This window comes from Mastomys coucha, unplaced genomic scaffold (assembly GCF_008632895.1).
Source record: "Mastomys coucha isolate ucsf_1 unplaced genomic scaffold, UCSF_Mcou_1 pScaffold21, whole genome shotgun sequence".
NCBI classification, from domain to species: Eukaryota; Metazoa; Chordata; class Mammalia; order Rodentia; family Muridae; genus Mastomys; species Mastomys coucha.
The window spans coordinates 49,260,398-49,277,146 of NW_022196904.1; the positions used below are offsets into that span (position 1 = coordinate 49,260,398).

Consider the following 16,749-nt stretch of genomic DNA (forward strand, 5'->3'; position numbering starts at 1 on the left):
TAAGTTAAGTGTACTAAAAACATAACCATTCTCAAGCAAATAGTGTCACCTACACCTAAAGCCTTTTTACTGATGTTAAATTATTGGTCATGACAAGTGGAAAAGTTTTTTCTCTGTGTAACTCAGCACAGAAAATCATTATTCAGAGGTCCTGTTGACCTGCCTGGCAGGTACCATAGCTGGAGTTGCAGGAACTGATATACTCTTGGAGAAGGAGAGCCTTGATCCTGAGATGTGAGGAAAACAACTGAATCACAGTAACTGCCCTGCCTCATCACCAAGTCAGCATTTGCAGTGGTCAAACTGGGTCTGTTTGTCTTGGCATGGACAAACTAAACTTGTGACTTGCATTTGGAGCATAGATGTTCAGAATTGAGAGTTCATCTTGGTAGATTTTTTTTTCCTTTGACCAGTATGAAATATCCTTCCTTATCCTTTTTGATAACTTTTGGTTGAAATTCAATCTTATTTGATATTAGATCGGCTACTCCAGCTTGTTTCTTGGGAGCATTTGCTTGGAAAATTGCTTTCCAGTCTTTTACTCTGAGGTAGTATTTGTCTTTGTCACTGAGGTGGGTTTCCTGTATGAAGAAAAATGCTGTGTCCTGTTTACGTATCCAGTCTGTTAGTCTGTGCCTTTTTATCAGGGAATTGAATCTGTTCATGTTAAGAGATATTAAGGAAAAGTGATTGTCCCTGTTATTTTTGTTGTTAGAGGTGGCATTATGTTTGTGTGCCTACCTTCTTTTGGATTTGTTGAAATATTACTTTCTTGAATTTTCTAGGGTATAGTTTCCCTCCTTGTGTTGGTGTTTTCCATCTACAAGGTGTTATCCTTTGTAGAGCTGGATTTGTGGAAAGATATTGTGTAAGTTTGGTTTTGTTATGGAATATCTTGTTTTTTCCATCTATGGTAATTGAGAGTTTTGCTGGGTATAGTAGCCTGGGCCAGCACTTGTGTTCTCCTAGGATCTGTATGATATCTGCCCAGGATATTTTGGCTTCCATAGACTTTGGTGAGAAGTCTGGTGTAATTCTGATAGGCCTGCTTTTATGTGTTACGTAACCTTTTTTCCCCTTATTGCTTTTAATATTCTTTCTTTATTTAATGTATTTTGTGGTTTTTTTTTTTTTATTATGTGACAGGAGTAATTTCTTTTCTGGTCCATTCTATTTGGAGTTCTGTAAACTTCTTGTATGATAATGGGCATCTCTTTCTTTATGTTAGGTAAGTTTTCTTCTATAATTTTGTGGATGATATTTACTGGCCCTTTAAGTTGGAAATCTTCACTTTCTTCTATACCTATTATCCTTAGGTTTGATCTTCTCATTGTGTCCTGGATTTCCTGGATGTTTTGGGTTAGGAGCTTGTTGTATGCCCATGGGCATCTCTTTCTTTAGGTTAGGGAAGTTGGAAATCTTCACTCTCTTCTATACCTATTATACTTAGGTTTGGTCTTCTCATTGTGTCTGGATTTCCTAGATGTTTTGGGTTAGGAGTTTTTTGCATTTTGCATTTTCTTTGACTGTCCTGTCAATGTTTTCTAAGGTATCTTCTGCCCCTGAGATTCTCTCTCTTCTATCTCTTGTATTCTGTTGGTGATGCTTGCATCTATGACTCCTGATCTCTTTCCTAGGTTTTCTAATTCCAGGGTTGTCTCTCTTTGTGATTTCTTTATTGTTTCTATTTTCTTTTTTAGATGTCAGATGGTTTTGTTCATTTCTTTCACCTGTTTGATTGTGTTTTCCTGTAATTCTTTAAGGGATTTTTGTGTTTCTTCTTTAAGGGCTTCTAGTTGTTTACCTATGTTCTCCTGTATTTCTTTGAGAGAGTTATTTTTGTACTCCTTAAAGTCTGGTATTATCTTCATGAGAAGTGATTTTAGATCTGAATTTTTCTCTTCTGGTGTGATGGTGTATGCAGGACTTGCTATGATGTAAGAATTGGGTTCTGATGATGCCAAGTAGCCTTGGTTTCTGTTGCTTCTGTTCTTATGCTTGCCTCCTGCCATTTGATTATGTCTAGTCCTCTCTGCCCTAGCTGTATCTAACTGGAGCTTGTTCTTCCTGTAATCCTGATTGAATCAGAACTCCTCAGATTCCAGCTGTCTCTGTGATCCCATGATTTCGGGATCCTGTGATCCTGATATTCTGGGTGTTTCAGAGTTCCTAGGAGTCAAGCTGTCTCTGAGACCCTGAAATACTAGTGTGACCAAGGTCCTGAGATCCTAAGATCATGGTCCTACTAGAGCACCTGGGAGTGGAGCCTCCTCTTGGAGCTGTGGGACTGGCTGCTGAGTTTGTGCCCAAGGTAGACAGGCGCAGATTTGAAGGACAAGATTGGATTTTTTTAATTTAACATTTTCAGAAAATGTTGGGACCATTAACCTGAAAGACAAAGTCCCTCTTTTACATATATACTTAGGTTCTGTATAGGTTTATGGAGAGCAGGAAGATTTTATAATGTTTAATAAGCAAGGAGAGATAGCTTTTTCATAGGATTCATAGACCTAGATGCATACTCAAAGTTAATGCTAGGTAGAGACGGAGATGCATGGAGAGTGGGGCTGTATAATCTTGCTACAAATGGAAATCATTGTACAATACAGGAAAAACAGCAAGGCATGATGACAAAGCAACAGGGCAATGCGGGCACCAATTATATCTTGCATAGCAAGAAATACTTAAGGAGGCCTAAGGTGCTTAAGCAGGACTTCCTTGTGGAACAAAGACCACAAAGAAATCAAGTTTCCAATTTGCATGTGGGAAAAGGACAATGGTATCTACCATGAATAGCTAAGAAGAAAATGATTTTAAGCATTTTGCATTGTAAAAGTATATGTCTATGCGTTTCTGAGACTAGACCCTTCAAATGCTCAGGAGGTAAAGAGAAATCAGTGACAGTGATATTATGTGGCCCCATTTATTTAAGGCCTTCTATATTAATTGGTTCCTACCTGGAGGAACAAAACTGACAGAATGACTACATTTTTTAAAGTGGTATTCATTAGATTAGCTTGCACAATAGAAGATGGACACTAGAGAAGGTGAGAAGTCAGTACCTCTTCAGTTTATAAGGCTAGATGCCTCACTCATGCCAATCAATAGATGTAGATTTATAGGAATCCTGGAAAGCAACTGGTTTTCAGTTCACATTGCAAGGTTGAAGAAACTGGGTGAAAAATCACATTAGTGTTCTTAATGACAAGAGGATAAGTACACTTGCAAGTAAGAGTTGAAGGCAAGGAACATTGCTTTTTTTTTTTTCCCTCATTACATCTAGGCCAACCCTTGGGGAGGTTCTTCTTCCATTAATCTTTTTTGAAAATATAATCACAGACACTTTCAGAGCTGTGCATTTTAGTTAATTGCATACCAATTCACATTGACAACCAAGATAAAATCATGTATCCACCTGTTGTCAACTTGAAGTTTAGCCACATTTCCCTATGTTATGTTTAATTTCTAGGTAATGATAATAATCTCATAATTCTGCCCAACATGATATAATGATGTGAAACAAAATATATAACATTCTTTCCCTGTAATAGATGTCCAAGTCTATATTCCTCTAAAAGTAGAGTAATTCTTACATTTTAATATTTAATAATTAAATGATAACTTCATAATAGTTAACTGCTAGTACTATCTCAGTTGGTATTACATTAAATAGCAGAGAAAAATTAAATGCAAATATCTGCTTTTTATATGTATATATCTGGACAACTATAGTCTTAACAAAATGAGACAGAAACACAGCAATCACAATGTTTGCTTTTACAACTATGGCATGGACTTAGCTAGCCTTTATAGCTGGCTTCCCCTACTACCCACTTTATATTACTTCCACTCACAGCAATCACCTCATAGACTCTTGGTTCTTCACTGAGAAACATGATCCACATCTTTATTCCTGAAGGTCTAGATCATTTATCATTATGGCTGGATTGAGTTTTTATAGTTTCCCATTGTCCTTAATCACAGAGTATAGAAACAGCAAGTGATGCCCTCAACTATCTCTTACACTGCGCCCGTATTCCTCTTTCCACTGTGGAACAGCATTCTAATCTTCTCCGAGTCATCTGAATAAACAATGTAATGCCATTATTAACTATCTCATTGTTTGGGCTTGGGCTAGGGCAAGAACTGAAGCAGGAAATTCTAGGTAGAAACTGAAGTAGAGATCATGGAAGAAGGCTTATTCCTTTGCTTTTCATGGCTCACTTAGCTTGCTCATTTGTACAACCAAGGACCACCTGCCCAAGGAGCACCACCTACAGTAGGCTCGGTCCTCCTACGCAAATCAGTAAAGAAGACAATTCCCTCATAGAGTTGCCTACAGACTAATAGAATGAGGGAATTCTTCAAATGAGCTTTTCTCTTCCCAGATGACCCTAGCTGTTGACAACTCTACAGAACAATCACTCTGTATATTATTCAAGAGGATAATTTGCCTTAGTTTCACCTTGAACCTCAAACCAAGCACCTTTCATTTACTTACAATATTAAGAACTCAAACTCTTTCAAGGACATTATGGCATATGCGAATACTCTCAGTACTTGAGAGGCTGAGCCAAGAAAAGGGCAAGTTCAAGGATAGTCTGAGCTATACAGCAAAATTCCCTCAAAAACAAAATAAAACAAAGTTAAACAAGAAAGCTAGACATTTCTAAAAGAGACGGAATTTTGTGTGTATATGTGAGAGGTGGCTTAAAATGTAAAAATCTCCTAAGAAGAACAACAATATCAACCAACCAGACCCCCCCAAAACTCCCAGGGAATAAGCCTTCAACAAAGGAATACACATGACTCCAGTTGCATATGCACCAGAGGATGGCCTTGTCATGCACCAATGAGAGGGGAAAGCTCAAGAGATGCCCCAGTGTAGGGGAATCGAGGGCAGGGAGGTGGGAGTGGGTGGGTGGGTGGAGGAAAACCCTCATAGAAGCAGGGGGATGGAGGATATGATAGGGTATTTCCAGGAAGGAAGGAAACTCGGAAAAGGGATAATATTTGAAATGTAAATAAAGAAAATACACAATAAAAAAAGAAAAAGTTGTAAAAATCTATCAGGAACCTTCACCTTTTTTATGAGAACTGATGGTCCATCAGTGTGTAGAACTTCTAAGAGAAAATGGTATTTTCAGTTTGACAAAACAAGTATGCTGAAGAACACTCATTGGAGAACTCATAGGAGATATTTTTGTGAAAATCTAATCCCTGCAATTTTAGTTCTGAGAAACTGTACTTGTAATTATTTTCTCTTGGAGTATCATCTGTAGACTCAATTTTATTCCAGAGAGAAAAAGAGAAAAAGTAAATCCATTAGGCTAGCAACAGAACAGGAAAAAATAGAAGAGGAGAAAAAAGAGCAGAGTTAAAGAGAAGAGATTTAAAAAAAAAAAGAAATAAGACAAATCAAAAACATCATATAACTCCTTGTAGAGTACAGGAAGCCATAGTTTCATGTTTCATTCAAACAATAAGTCAGGCACTTTTGGAAACAAACAAACAAACAAACACACCAAAAACCTAGAAGTCTTGTCATTTCTAAAAGCATCATAATTCATAGCTAGTTCTGAGTTTGGTGAGACAGTGATGCCTCTGACATATAACTTAATAGGAGAGCAAAAATCTCTTATTATTCTATGAGTTGGAAGACAGTAGCTAGATATAATTTTGAGGGAGCTTGCATCTTAAAAATTTATATACATATATATATATGTATATATATATATATACATATATATATATATATATCTCCAAGAGTTGAGGTGCACATGAGAGGGGTTCCAGAGAGAGGGGTTCAGAGGAAGAGGGTGCAAAGGAAGGGGGAAGTGATGCAATTATATTTTAATTTGAAATGTTTTTAAATTTTGCAAAAAAAAAATTAAGCTAGGTTGCTTCTACAATCAGTAGTGCAAAGGTCTAAATTTAACTTGTCACAATCCAAAGGCAATAAAGCCATGGAGGAGTGCTGCTTACTGGATGGCTCTACTCCATGGCTGCTGCAGTTCTGGGTGGCCCAGGGGGCAGCACTAAAGAGTACAAAGGGAAGATTCTGAAATGTTAACAATTACATGGGTCAGACACCATAGCTCAGGCAATCAATAGAGTACTGAAGCTCTACCTTCTGTGGCCAAGAGAAAAACCTCAGCCACTGAAAATAATTCTGGCATTTAATAGCCTGAATATGAGGTTAGTGGCAAATCAACCTTCACTGCCACCTATCTGCCACCCACTGCTGTAGCATCTCAAAACTACAAATCTCCTGCATAGTATTTGGCATCCACAGCTATGTCTCTCTAGTTGAGTGGCTAATTCTAAGTGGGTTTTGGAAACACAAATAGAAGCCCTTCACTTGTACTGTTTCCAGTATTGTGGCTGCTTTTTCCTTTCACAATCTATGTAGGAGATACCTCCAATCTAGAACATTCAACAATTAGGGAACATGATCTAGTGAGTGGGAAGGTAGAAGAACATGTCTACCCGACAGACAGGAGAATTTAGGGTGGCCAATAGAGGTCCCCAAGTACACACAGAAGAGGAATGACTAAAATGAAGACAGTTTGATGGGCATCAGATGTTTGCCCAGCACAGGCTCAACAAAGCATAAAAAGGAGATCACAAGTTCTACAGACCTTCTACTCACCAATTTTAAGAACCTAAAAAAAACAGTTTACCTTTTTTTTTTAAGAATGACTGTGGAAATTATTTTATTTTTTAATTAGCATTTTAATTGGTTATTTTATTTATTTACATTTCAAATGTTATCCCCCTTCCATGTTTCCCACCCACAAACTCCCTGTCCCATTCCCTCCTCCCTGCTTCTATGAAGGTGCTTCCCCACCCATCCACCCACTCCTGCCTCACTGACCTAGCATTCTCCTATGATGGGCCATAGAGTCTTCACAGGACAAAGGGTCTTTCCTCACATTGATGCCAATAGGACAGTCCTCTGCTTCATATGCAGTTGGAGCCTTGGGTCCCTCCATGTGTATTCTTTGGTTGCTAGTTTAGTCCTTGGGGGCTCTAGGGGGGTTGGTTGGTTAATATTGTTATTCTGCTTATGAGTATGCAAACCCCTTCAGCTTCTTCAGTCCTTCTCCTAACTCTTCCATTCGGGACCCTGCGCTCATTCCAATGATTGGCTGCAAGCATCCACATCTGTATTGGTAAGGCTCTGGTAGAGCCTCTCAGGAAACAGTTATATCAGGTTCCTATAAGCAAGCACTTCTTAGCATCACCAATAGTGACTTGGTTTGGTGTCTGTATATGGGATGGATTCCCCTGTGAGACAGCCTCTGGATGGCCTTTCTTCAGTCTCTGCTCCACTCTTTGTCCCTATATTTCCTTTAGACAGAAGCAATTCTGTGTTAATATTTTTGAGATGGGTGTTTGGCTGTTCCTAACCTCTGGATATAGTCTCTAAAGGTCCTCTCCCATCCTTGCTTTGTTGGATATTTCAGCTAATGCCAATCCCCTTGGGTCCTGGGAGCCTCTTGCTTTCCTGGCATCGGGGATTTTCTAGTGTCTACCCTCAGGTGGTAACCCAGTCACAAAAGAACACATATGGTATGTACTTAATGTTAAGTGGATATTAGGCAAAAAGCTCAGAATATCTACGATACAACTCACAGACTATATGAAGCTCAAGAAGAAGGAAAACTAAAATGTGGATGCTTCAGTCCTACTTAGAATGGGGAGCAAAATAATCACAGGAGGTAGAGGGAAAGAGGAATTTGGGAGGAAGTGGGGAAATTGGGGCAGGACCAGGTGTGGGAGGAGACAGGGGAAATTTACAGAGGGTCAGGAAATTGAAATTTATCTTTTTTGTTCCATGTGCATCAGAAGGTTTTTTGTTGTCGTCGTTTGCTGTGTTTTCCTTTTAGTACTCTGAATAATGTCTTTATTGTATTGTATCTGTTAAAAGCCCATTGTAGCTGTCTTTTGATATTTTGTGGGTTCTTCTTTCTCCTACACTTCTCCATTCATTTTCTACCAAGCTTTCAATCCTCTAATACTGGGTAGGAGGAAAAAAAAAAGGATAGGGTTGAAAGGAAATGGCATTATCTTTATACTACTTCCTGCTGATTAGGGATGCTGAGTTCTTTGAGACAAGTTTGATTTTTGCAACCAAAATATCTAATTTCTTCTTGTTTCTTTGTGCATGACAACTTAACAAACCACAATCAACAGAAATCAACCAATGACCCAGCATGCCTCTCAGAGCCTTACCATTTATCTATCTTTTAAAATGTCCCCAGAATTCCAAACATAACACCATTGTAGAAACTATCTGCTGCTGGAAAATTCATGCCCATGTATGAGACAAATCATAGTTAGCTGCTGTGGTCAGTCTGAAGCAGCCCCACCTCATAACACCCAGAATTAAAATAAAAGTATATTCTTATTTCTGTGTTTTTAAAAAGAAACCAAAATTCCCAAATTATCACTAGAGCCCATGCTCTGTATATTCCTGCCACACTGCAAATACCTTAACTAGTGAAGCTAGAAGATGTGGGGCCCTGTCCCTAGTAAAATATTTCACATCTCTGTGTCTGTCTATCCTGGTTTTGTGAAGCCAGAGCATATATGAATGTTTTTGGCACACACTGAACTTCCAACACTCTCTAATAGAGAACTTGGAATCCGCTGACCCTCGTACACATTCCTATACATTTACTCCAGCTGGTAAGGAATGAAGACACTTCCTTTGCCCATAGCACATACTAGCATCCTGCATGTGCACCCCAGCTGTTGTCTTTGCTCATGGTACTCCTCCTGCTTGCAGCATACATTTTCACCAAAAAAAGAATGTGCACCCATAAGAATAGAGGATTGTGAACCCCACCCAGGATAGAGTTTCTATTGCTGTGGTAAAAATACCATGTCCAAAAGCAACCTAAAAAGAAAGGGTTTTTTTTTTGACTTGCACTTACATATCATAGTTTATCATTGAAAGAAATCATGGCAGAAACTCAAACAGGGCAGGAACCTAGGAAGAAAAGCTGATGTAGATGCCATGGAGGAGTGTTGCTTATTGGCTGGCTGTACTCCACAGCTACTGGTGTTCTTGGTGGTCACCCTATTGTCCAGGGATCTCCAACAAGCTAGGGTCTTCTTCTGCAACTGAGCTGTACTTTTACCAACAACCTCTCCTTGGTTGTGTTCATGGTGTCAAGTCTAAACGTATCTACATGACCTCTTTCTTTAATCCTGTGCCTTTAACTGTTACCGAGGCTGCACCTTCACCAAGTGGCTTCTCCTGGCCTCTCACAGTGCCAGCCCTCAACTGCTCTCCTTGACCACTTCATGCCTTCAAAACCACTACTACCTTGGAAACCCCTAACAAAACATGACCAAGTTCAGCTGCCAGCATGAGGTACAACATTGACTGGCTCTGGAATTCATCTTCAGTGTGCTTATGAAACAATTCCTAGAAGACTTTGTCTTGATGATGCTGGTCTCTTCTTAATCACTGCTAATTTTTCAGCTCCAGATGACCAATAAAGGTTTCAATTTAATGTTTCTGGTCTCTTGTTAATCACAGCTGATTCTTCAGGCCCAGCTCATCAGAACCCAATTCTTAACTCAAAATACACAACGGTCCTGATACAGTCTCAAACTTTCCTCTGAACATCACAAGCCAGGCCTCCACAGCATGTATTTCTTTCAACACTTTTATCTTCCAAGCTCCCACAGAACAGCTCATCAAACTTTGAACACTCAATGGATTTTCTAGTCCAAAGTGCCTACATCCTTCCACAATCCTAGCAAAAACACATAGTCAGGTTGGTCACAGCAATGCCTGACTCTCTTGGTACCAATTTCTGTCTGAGGGTGAGATGGAACACCAGAGCAAGCCAGTAAACAGCACTCCTCTATGGCTTCTGCATGATCTTTTGCTTTCAGAATCCATCCCTGTTTGTGTTCCCACCCTGATATCCATTGGTAAACAGTGATGTTAAAGCATAAGCAAAATAAACACTTTCCTTCCCGGGCTGCTTTGATTATGGTGTTTCATCACAGCAATATTAACCTAAGACAGAAATGAGCTCCTGAACTAATCTGAAGAGAACACAGACAAGAAGGAATTAAGTAAGTCAATTCAAGATACATAAATAGAATTCAACAATGAGACAGAAATACTAAAGAGAAACCAAATTAAAATGACTCCAGAAGATAGAAATTCTAAAGAGAAACCAAATTAAAATGATTCCAGAAGCAAATATTTTACTAAATCAAATAAAATATCATTTGAGATCTTCACCAACAGAATAGATTACATGGAAGACAAAACAGTTGGACTTGAACATAAGGTATATAAATGAGATGATTCAGTCATAATCAATGATAAATGTAAAATCATATGAACAGAATACACAAAATATTTTGGACACCAGATCTGTGAATGATGGCCATAGATAAATGCCACAATGAAGGCATAGAAAATATTTTTTAAATATTTATTTATTTATTATTATTAAATGTTAAGTACACTGTAGCTGTCTTCAGACACACCAGAAGAGGGTGTCAGATGGTTGTGAGCCACCATGTGGTTGCTGGGATTTGAACTCAGGACCTTTGGAAGAGCAGTCGGTGCTCTTACACATTGAGCCATCTCAGCAGCCCCCCCCCTTTTTTTTTTTTTTGCAGTACTGAGTTTTCACTCATTTTGTTCAGCTTTTCCAAGGAATGTTTGACTGGGAATCATCATTGATCAAAAATATTTTTAATAAAGTCAGAAAATTTTCTTAAATGTAAAAAGATGCTCACCCAGGTACAAGAGGTATACATAACATTAAATAGATAGGACTAGGAAGAAAAACCTATTATAGTAAAGCCACTAAGTATACAAAACAAAGAAATTATATAGGAAGTGGCTTTGAAAGCTCAGAATACCCAAAATACAATCTACAAGAAACTCAAGAAGAAGGAAGACCAAAGTGTGGATACGTCATTCCTTCTTAAAAGGGGGAACAGAATACCCCCCATGGAAGGAGTTGCAGAGACAAACTATGGAGTAGAGACTGAAGGAAGGACAGTCCAGACACTGCTCCCCCTGGGAATCCTTCCCATATTCAATCACCAAACCCAGACACTACTGTGGATTTCAGCAAGTGCTGGCTGACAGGAACCTGATATAGCTGTCTCCTGAGAGGATCTGACAGTACCCGACTAATACAGAAGTAGAGGCCCACAGCAATCCATTGGACTGAGCACAGGGTCCCCAATGAAGGAGCTAGAGAAAGGACCCGAGGAGGTGAAGGGTTTGCAGCCCCTTAGGACAAACAACAATATGAACTAACTAGTACCCTCAGAGCTCCCAGGGACTAAATCACCAACCAAAGAGTACACGTGGTGGGACTCATGGATACAGCTGCATATGTAGCAGAGGATGGCCTAGACAGTTATCAATGGGAGGAGAGGCCCTTGGTCCTGTGAAGGTTTTATGCCCCAGCGTAGGGGAATGCCAGGGTCAGGAAGCAGGAGAAGGTGGGTTGTTGAGCAGTGGGAGGGAGGAGGGGACAATTTTTTTTCCGGAGGGTATTTGAAATGTAAATAAAGAAAATATCTAATTAAAAAAAATTTATGTCCTTGCCACACTTCTGTTCACTCTTCCTTGTCTCTGTCATGTCTCCCCATGATTATGGATTTAATCTCTGGAGTCACACACTAGGATAAACTTTTCCTTTTATAAATTACTTTGGTCAAGGTATTAATAGTTTTATAATTATATTTTTTATAAAATTTAATTATATAATTAATTTTAATTTATATTTTAATTAACTTCAATACACCTCTCCCACCTCATTCTCTTTCCTCTAGCAACTCCAAAAGTGCTCTGTTACTTCTTTTCAAATTCATGACTTCTTGATATTTAATTATTGTTACACATATGTGAAAATAAATACATAAATGCATTCTGTTGAGTTAATTTTATAGTTTTTCTGGTCATTTTTTGTTTGATAGTTTGTTTTCGGTGTGTTTTCTTAGGGCTGATTCCTTGGGATTGGGTAAACACTTATGCCCTCATCTCTGGGAATACTAATTCTCCCTCTCTCAGCCATTTTGTAATTCCTTGCAGCTCTTCACCTAGAAATAGAACTACCGTGTGATTTTCTCCATCCACTTTGTCTTATCAAATGGTATCATTGTTTAAACCTTGCTTAAGGTGCCATAGTTCTGAGATTCCATACATATGTTTGCCCTGTCATATTTAAAAGTTAGTCTTTCAGCAGATTTCCTGGTCCTCTAGCACTATCAAACTTTCCACTTCCTCTTCTGCAATGTTCTTTAACCTTAGGTGAAAGTTGCATTTTAAATATGCCATTTATGGATGGGCACACCACAAACAGTTGTTCTTTGCATTTTGACTTGTAGCTTTTTTTTTTTTTTGTAATCTTTGTCTGCTATAAAATGAAGTTCCTTTGATGAGAGATGAGAGCTTCACATATCTGTGGGTATAAGAATAAATATTTAAAATTCAGTTAGAAATTATTCTGGTTTGGAAAAGTGGCAGTAGTTGGTGTTCTTCAACGATATATGATATGACTAGATGGTTGGCTAATTTCCCTGTACCAGATATGATTTCATTCCTGTTGATCAATCAAATGTGACAGATGGCGATTATCAGCAAGATACAAGTGCAAGTATTAAACTTTTACAGATATATTAATTATTATTGTGGTGCATAGACATCAAAGCTGGATAGGACTACCAAATGCTCTTCTCCATAAGCTGTCTATGTACCAAGTTCTGGTTTGAAAAGGTAGTCTTGAGTAAGAAGGTTTTTGGGTCCCATTCAGCTCAGTTGACCTGTGTCTTCAGCAATAAGTACTTGCAGCCAACTTCTCAGGAGTAACCAAGGGGAATAGCAATAGCCTATTGTTTGGGGAGTAAAAGATCTCATCCCCTGCAAACAACTCAAAAGGGTATTTGTCATGCTTGGTACTAGGATAATTTTTAGATAGACTAAGGGCCTCCCCTCTCATTGATGCCAGATAAGCCAATCCTCTGCTACATATGCTGCTGGAGCCATGGGTTCCTACATGTGTACTTGTTGGTTGGTACTTTAGTTCTTGGGAGCTCCAGGGGTCTTGTTGGTTGATATCGTTGCTCTTCCTATGGGGTTGCAAATCCTTTCAGCTCCTTCTGTCCTTCCCCTAACTTCCCCATTGGAGTCTCTGTCCTCAGACTGATGGTTGGCTACGAGCTCTCAGAGACAGCCATACCAGGCTCCTGTCAGCAAGTGCTCAATGATGGTCCTTTAACCACAGTCTTGATTTCTTGAGAATTCACTTTCATTTTCTACCATATAGTTAGGCTAAGAATTACTTACTTCTTATCATTTCCCTTTTAAGTTTATGATCTAAGCCATCTCTTTTTTTCTCTCTGTAAGCAGTTTAACAGTGATACAAGACGAGCATGTTGGTGAGTGTATGCAAGCCTAGCAACTAGCAGATTGAAGAGAGAAAGTCAGGTGATCCAGGCGAGCCTGGGTCAACAGCAAATTTAAGATCAGCCTGTGCTACACATAAGTAAATTCCTTATCAAAAAATTCTTCTACTGTGTAATATACTCTTAAATCATTGCAATTCTGCATTCTAGAGAGCTCTAGAACATGACATAATACACTCAAGTTCTTTACAACTTCGTAGCAACAATAATACATATTCCAGTTTCCAACACCTCACTGTGTTAGTTACTTTTCTATTGTAGCTAGCTAATATGCATATATAATTATATAATTATCGTATATTATATAAATATACAAGTATATATTTACATATTATGTAAATATATTTGTTGACATATTAGTAAATTATTAATATGTTTAATAATTATTATAATTTTAATATATTAATTATCTATGTGTTTAATATTATTAAATTATTAATTATTATTTAATATGTTAATTTATTGATGTATCATATTAAATAAAATCTAATAAATTATATATTTTATATAATATATCATATATTATGTATTATGAAATATATAATTATTATATATGTATACATATATGTGTATATATGTGCATATGTGTGTGTGTGTGTGTGTGTGTGTGTGTGTGTGTGTGTGTAAAAACAAGGTTTATGGAGCTGGAGAGATGGCTTAGTGGTTAAGAGCAATGACTGCTCTTTTAGAGGTCCTGAGTTCAATTTCCAGCAACCACATGGCGGCGGCTCACAACCATCTATAATGGAATCTGATGCCCTCTCTTGTTATGTTTAAGGAGAGCAACAATGTACTCACATACATAAAATAAATAAATAAATCTTAAAAACAAATCAATACCAAAAACAAGGTTTATTTAGCCCACAGTTCTGGAGGCTGCAAGTGTAAGAGAAGTTAGCTTCTCATGAATTCCTTTTTGTTACATCACACATAGCAGATGGCATCATAATAGAAGTTTGTGAGAAAATGATTCAGGAGCCATACTTGCTATTTTTATTTCAAACTTTTAGTTTGAAAATCAACAAGGTCCAATGGATGCTACATTAAGCTGTTAGAAGGGTATTGTTCTCAGTGACAATTATCTGTCATTAGACCTAATCACATGTAAGTCTAATTCTATGTACATGGACTCATACCTTATTTACAATAATTAATTTTATCTTTTCTTCAGTATTTTGTATGTTCATCCCCCAAAACTTATATATGTATAGTCAGATTTACAACTCTATCTCTTTCTTGTTTTGAATGATTGTTGCTATTAGCATATTTTTAGTTTTGGTTCCCATGCTTTAACTGTTAGCATATAGAAACACAGTTAATGTTAACATGTTAGTTTTGTACCCTATAATGTAGAGGAACTTCATTTGTTAGGCCTAGGAGTTTCTGAATTCTTTTTTTTTTTTCTCCTTTTTTTGGTTTTTTGAGACAGAGTTCCTCTGTATAGCCCTGGCTGTCATGGAACTCACTCTGTAGACCAGGTTGTCTGTACTCTTTTTAAATTGAATACATAGTGTGTTCTAGAAAAAGGACTGTTTATTCCTCTGTGTGCCTTCCATTTCCTGCTCTTTCCTTGTTCTGGCTAGCTTTGTCTGCATTATTCAGAACAGTAATGGTGGAAATGGATATCTTTTCTAGTCTTTATTCTTGAAGAATGTATTCAGTCTACATTGTTATGTACATAGTAATTGGCTGTGTTGTTTGTAGATGTTTTTCAACAAGTTAAAGAAGCTACTTTCTTTCTAAGAGCTTGTATAAAAAGGGGGTAAATTATTGAATAATCATTTTGTATCAACTGACACAACCATATATATTTCCTGATTTAACTTACTAACATATTTTTAAAATATTAAGCCACATTTGCTTGGTTCTTGTACATTATTGCTTCTTTAATTACTTTTAGATATTGCTTAAACTTGTTTTCTGACTGCAAAACATATTTTCATGTTTATATTCATGAATACAATTATTCCATAAGGGGGGTTTTGTATTATTTCTATCTTATTTTGGTAGCAATGTAATACTATCCTTATAATTTGAATTGACATATTTTGAAGGAGATCCTAGAGAATTGGTATTTGCTTACTAAGTATTCTTTTTATTCTTACACTATATTAAGTCTCATCCGAAGATTTATTTTTGCAGAGTTAAATGATAAGGCTCTTCAAGTGATCTATTTTACAGTGGATGAATTGGGGATGTTTTATATGGCTCATTGTATCAGAGCTATAAAAATGTTTATAGAATTGTCTCAGTACACATTCCCTTATTAATTCTATTTAAAAACTTTTTATTTTTTTGAATATCATATATGGATAGTGTATTTGTATACCCTTCCTCTTCCCCTCTGAGCTCTCTGATTTCCCCCTTAAAATCATGATCTACTCAATTATTAGTCAAAGGCACACAGACATGAACACAGACACAGGCAGAAAGACAAACAGACAGACAGACAGACAGACAGGCAGGTAGGCAGGCAGACAGACACACACACAGACACAAACAAGTCCAATTAGTGTTGCCCAAATTTGCATTTATTTAGAGCTGACTACTTAGGATTGGATAATTTATTAGAAAGAAAACTGATCCCCCTCCCCTCAACTCATTGATTTCCTGCAGTTCTTCATCTAATGGTAGGGATGTGTGAAATTTTCTCCATCCACTCTGGCATATTGACTGATGTGATTATTGTGCAAATCTTCTAAAGGGAAGAAAATTGTTGAAATTTCATAGGTACAACATCCTTATTGAGTCTAGAAGACACTATCTCTCATCAGGCATCATGGTCTTTGTTGATTATAATCTTTCTGTCCTTTCTTCTGAAATGTTCTCCAAGCCTTAGGTGTGGGATGTGCTATAGTTGTATAGGTTGGAGTGGGTATCAATCATTAGCTTCCTACATTTTGACAAGCTGTATCTTTCTGTAGGGGTCTATAGAGAGAAATTTCTCTGATGAAGGCTCACAGCTTCACTTGTACATAGGCATAAGGATAAGTATTTAGAATGTAATGAAGAATTATGCTGGCCTAGTAAAGTGGAAGTAATGGGTTCTCCTCTAAGATCAATGACCTCACGAGGTAGTCTTGACTAGTTGGCTACTTTTCCAGCACCACCCATGATTTCTTTCCTGTTGTCAAGCCTTAAGTCCAATTAGACAACTATTCATTACTACAAAGATATAAGTACCACTATTGTACTTTTAGGGTTATGCTACTGTGATAGATTTTGCTGTGGTTCATGGCTGTTAGGTAGGAATATTGATTACTTTTCTTCATAGCATGAAAGGTA

General features: G+C 37.6%; 1 non-coding gene across 1 annotated transcript; it reads right to left on the reverse strand.

Annotated features, from left to right (window-relative positions):
* Nucleotides 1–10,633: 10,633 nt before the first annotated feature.
* On the reverse strand, nucleotides 10,634–10,726 carry LOC116104297. Its single transcript, XR_004123805.1, has one exon. It is a non-coding gene; the product is annotated as a small nucleolar RNA SNORD116 (small nucleolar RNA).
* Between the last annotated feature and the right edge of the window lie 6,023 nt (nucleotides 10,727–16,749).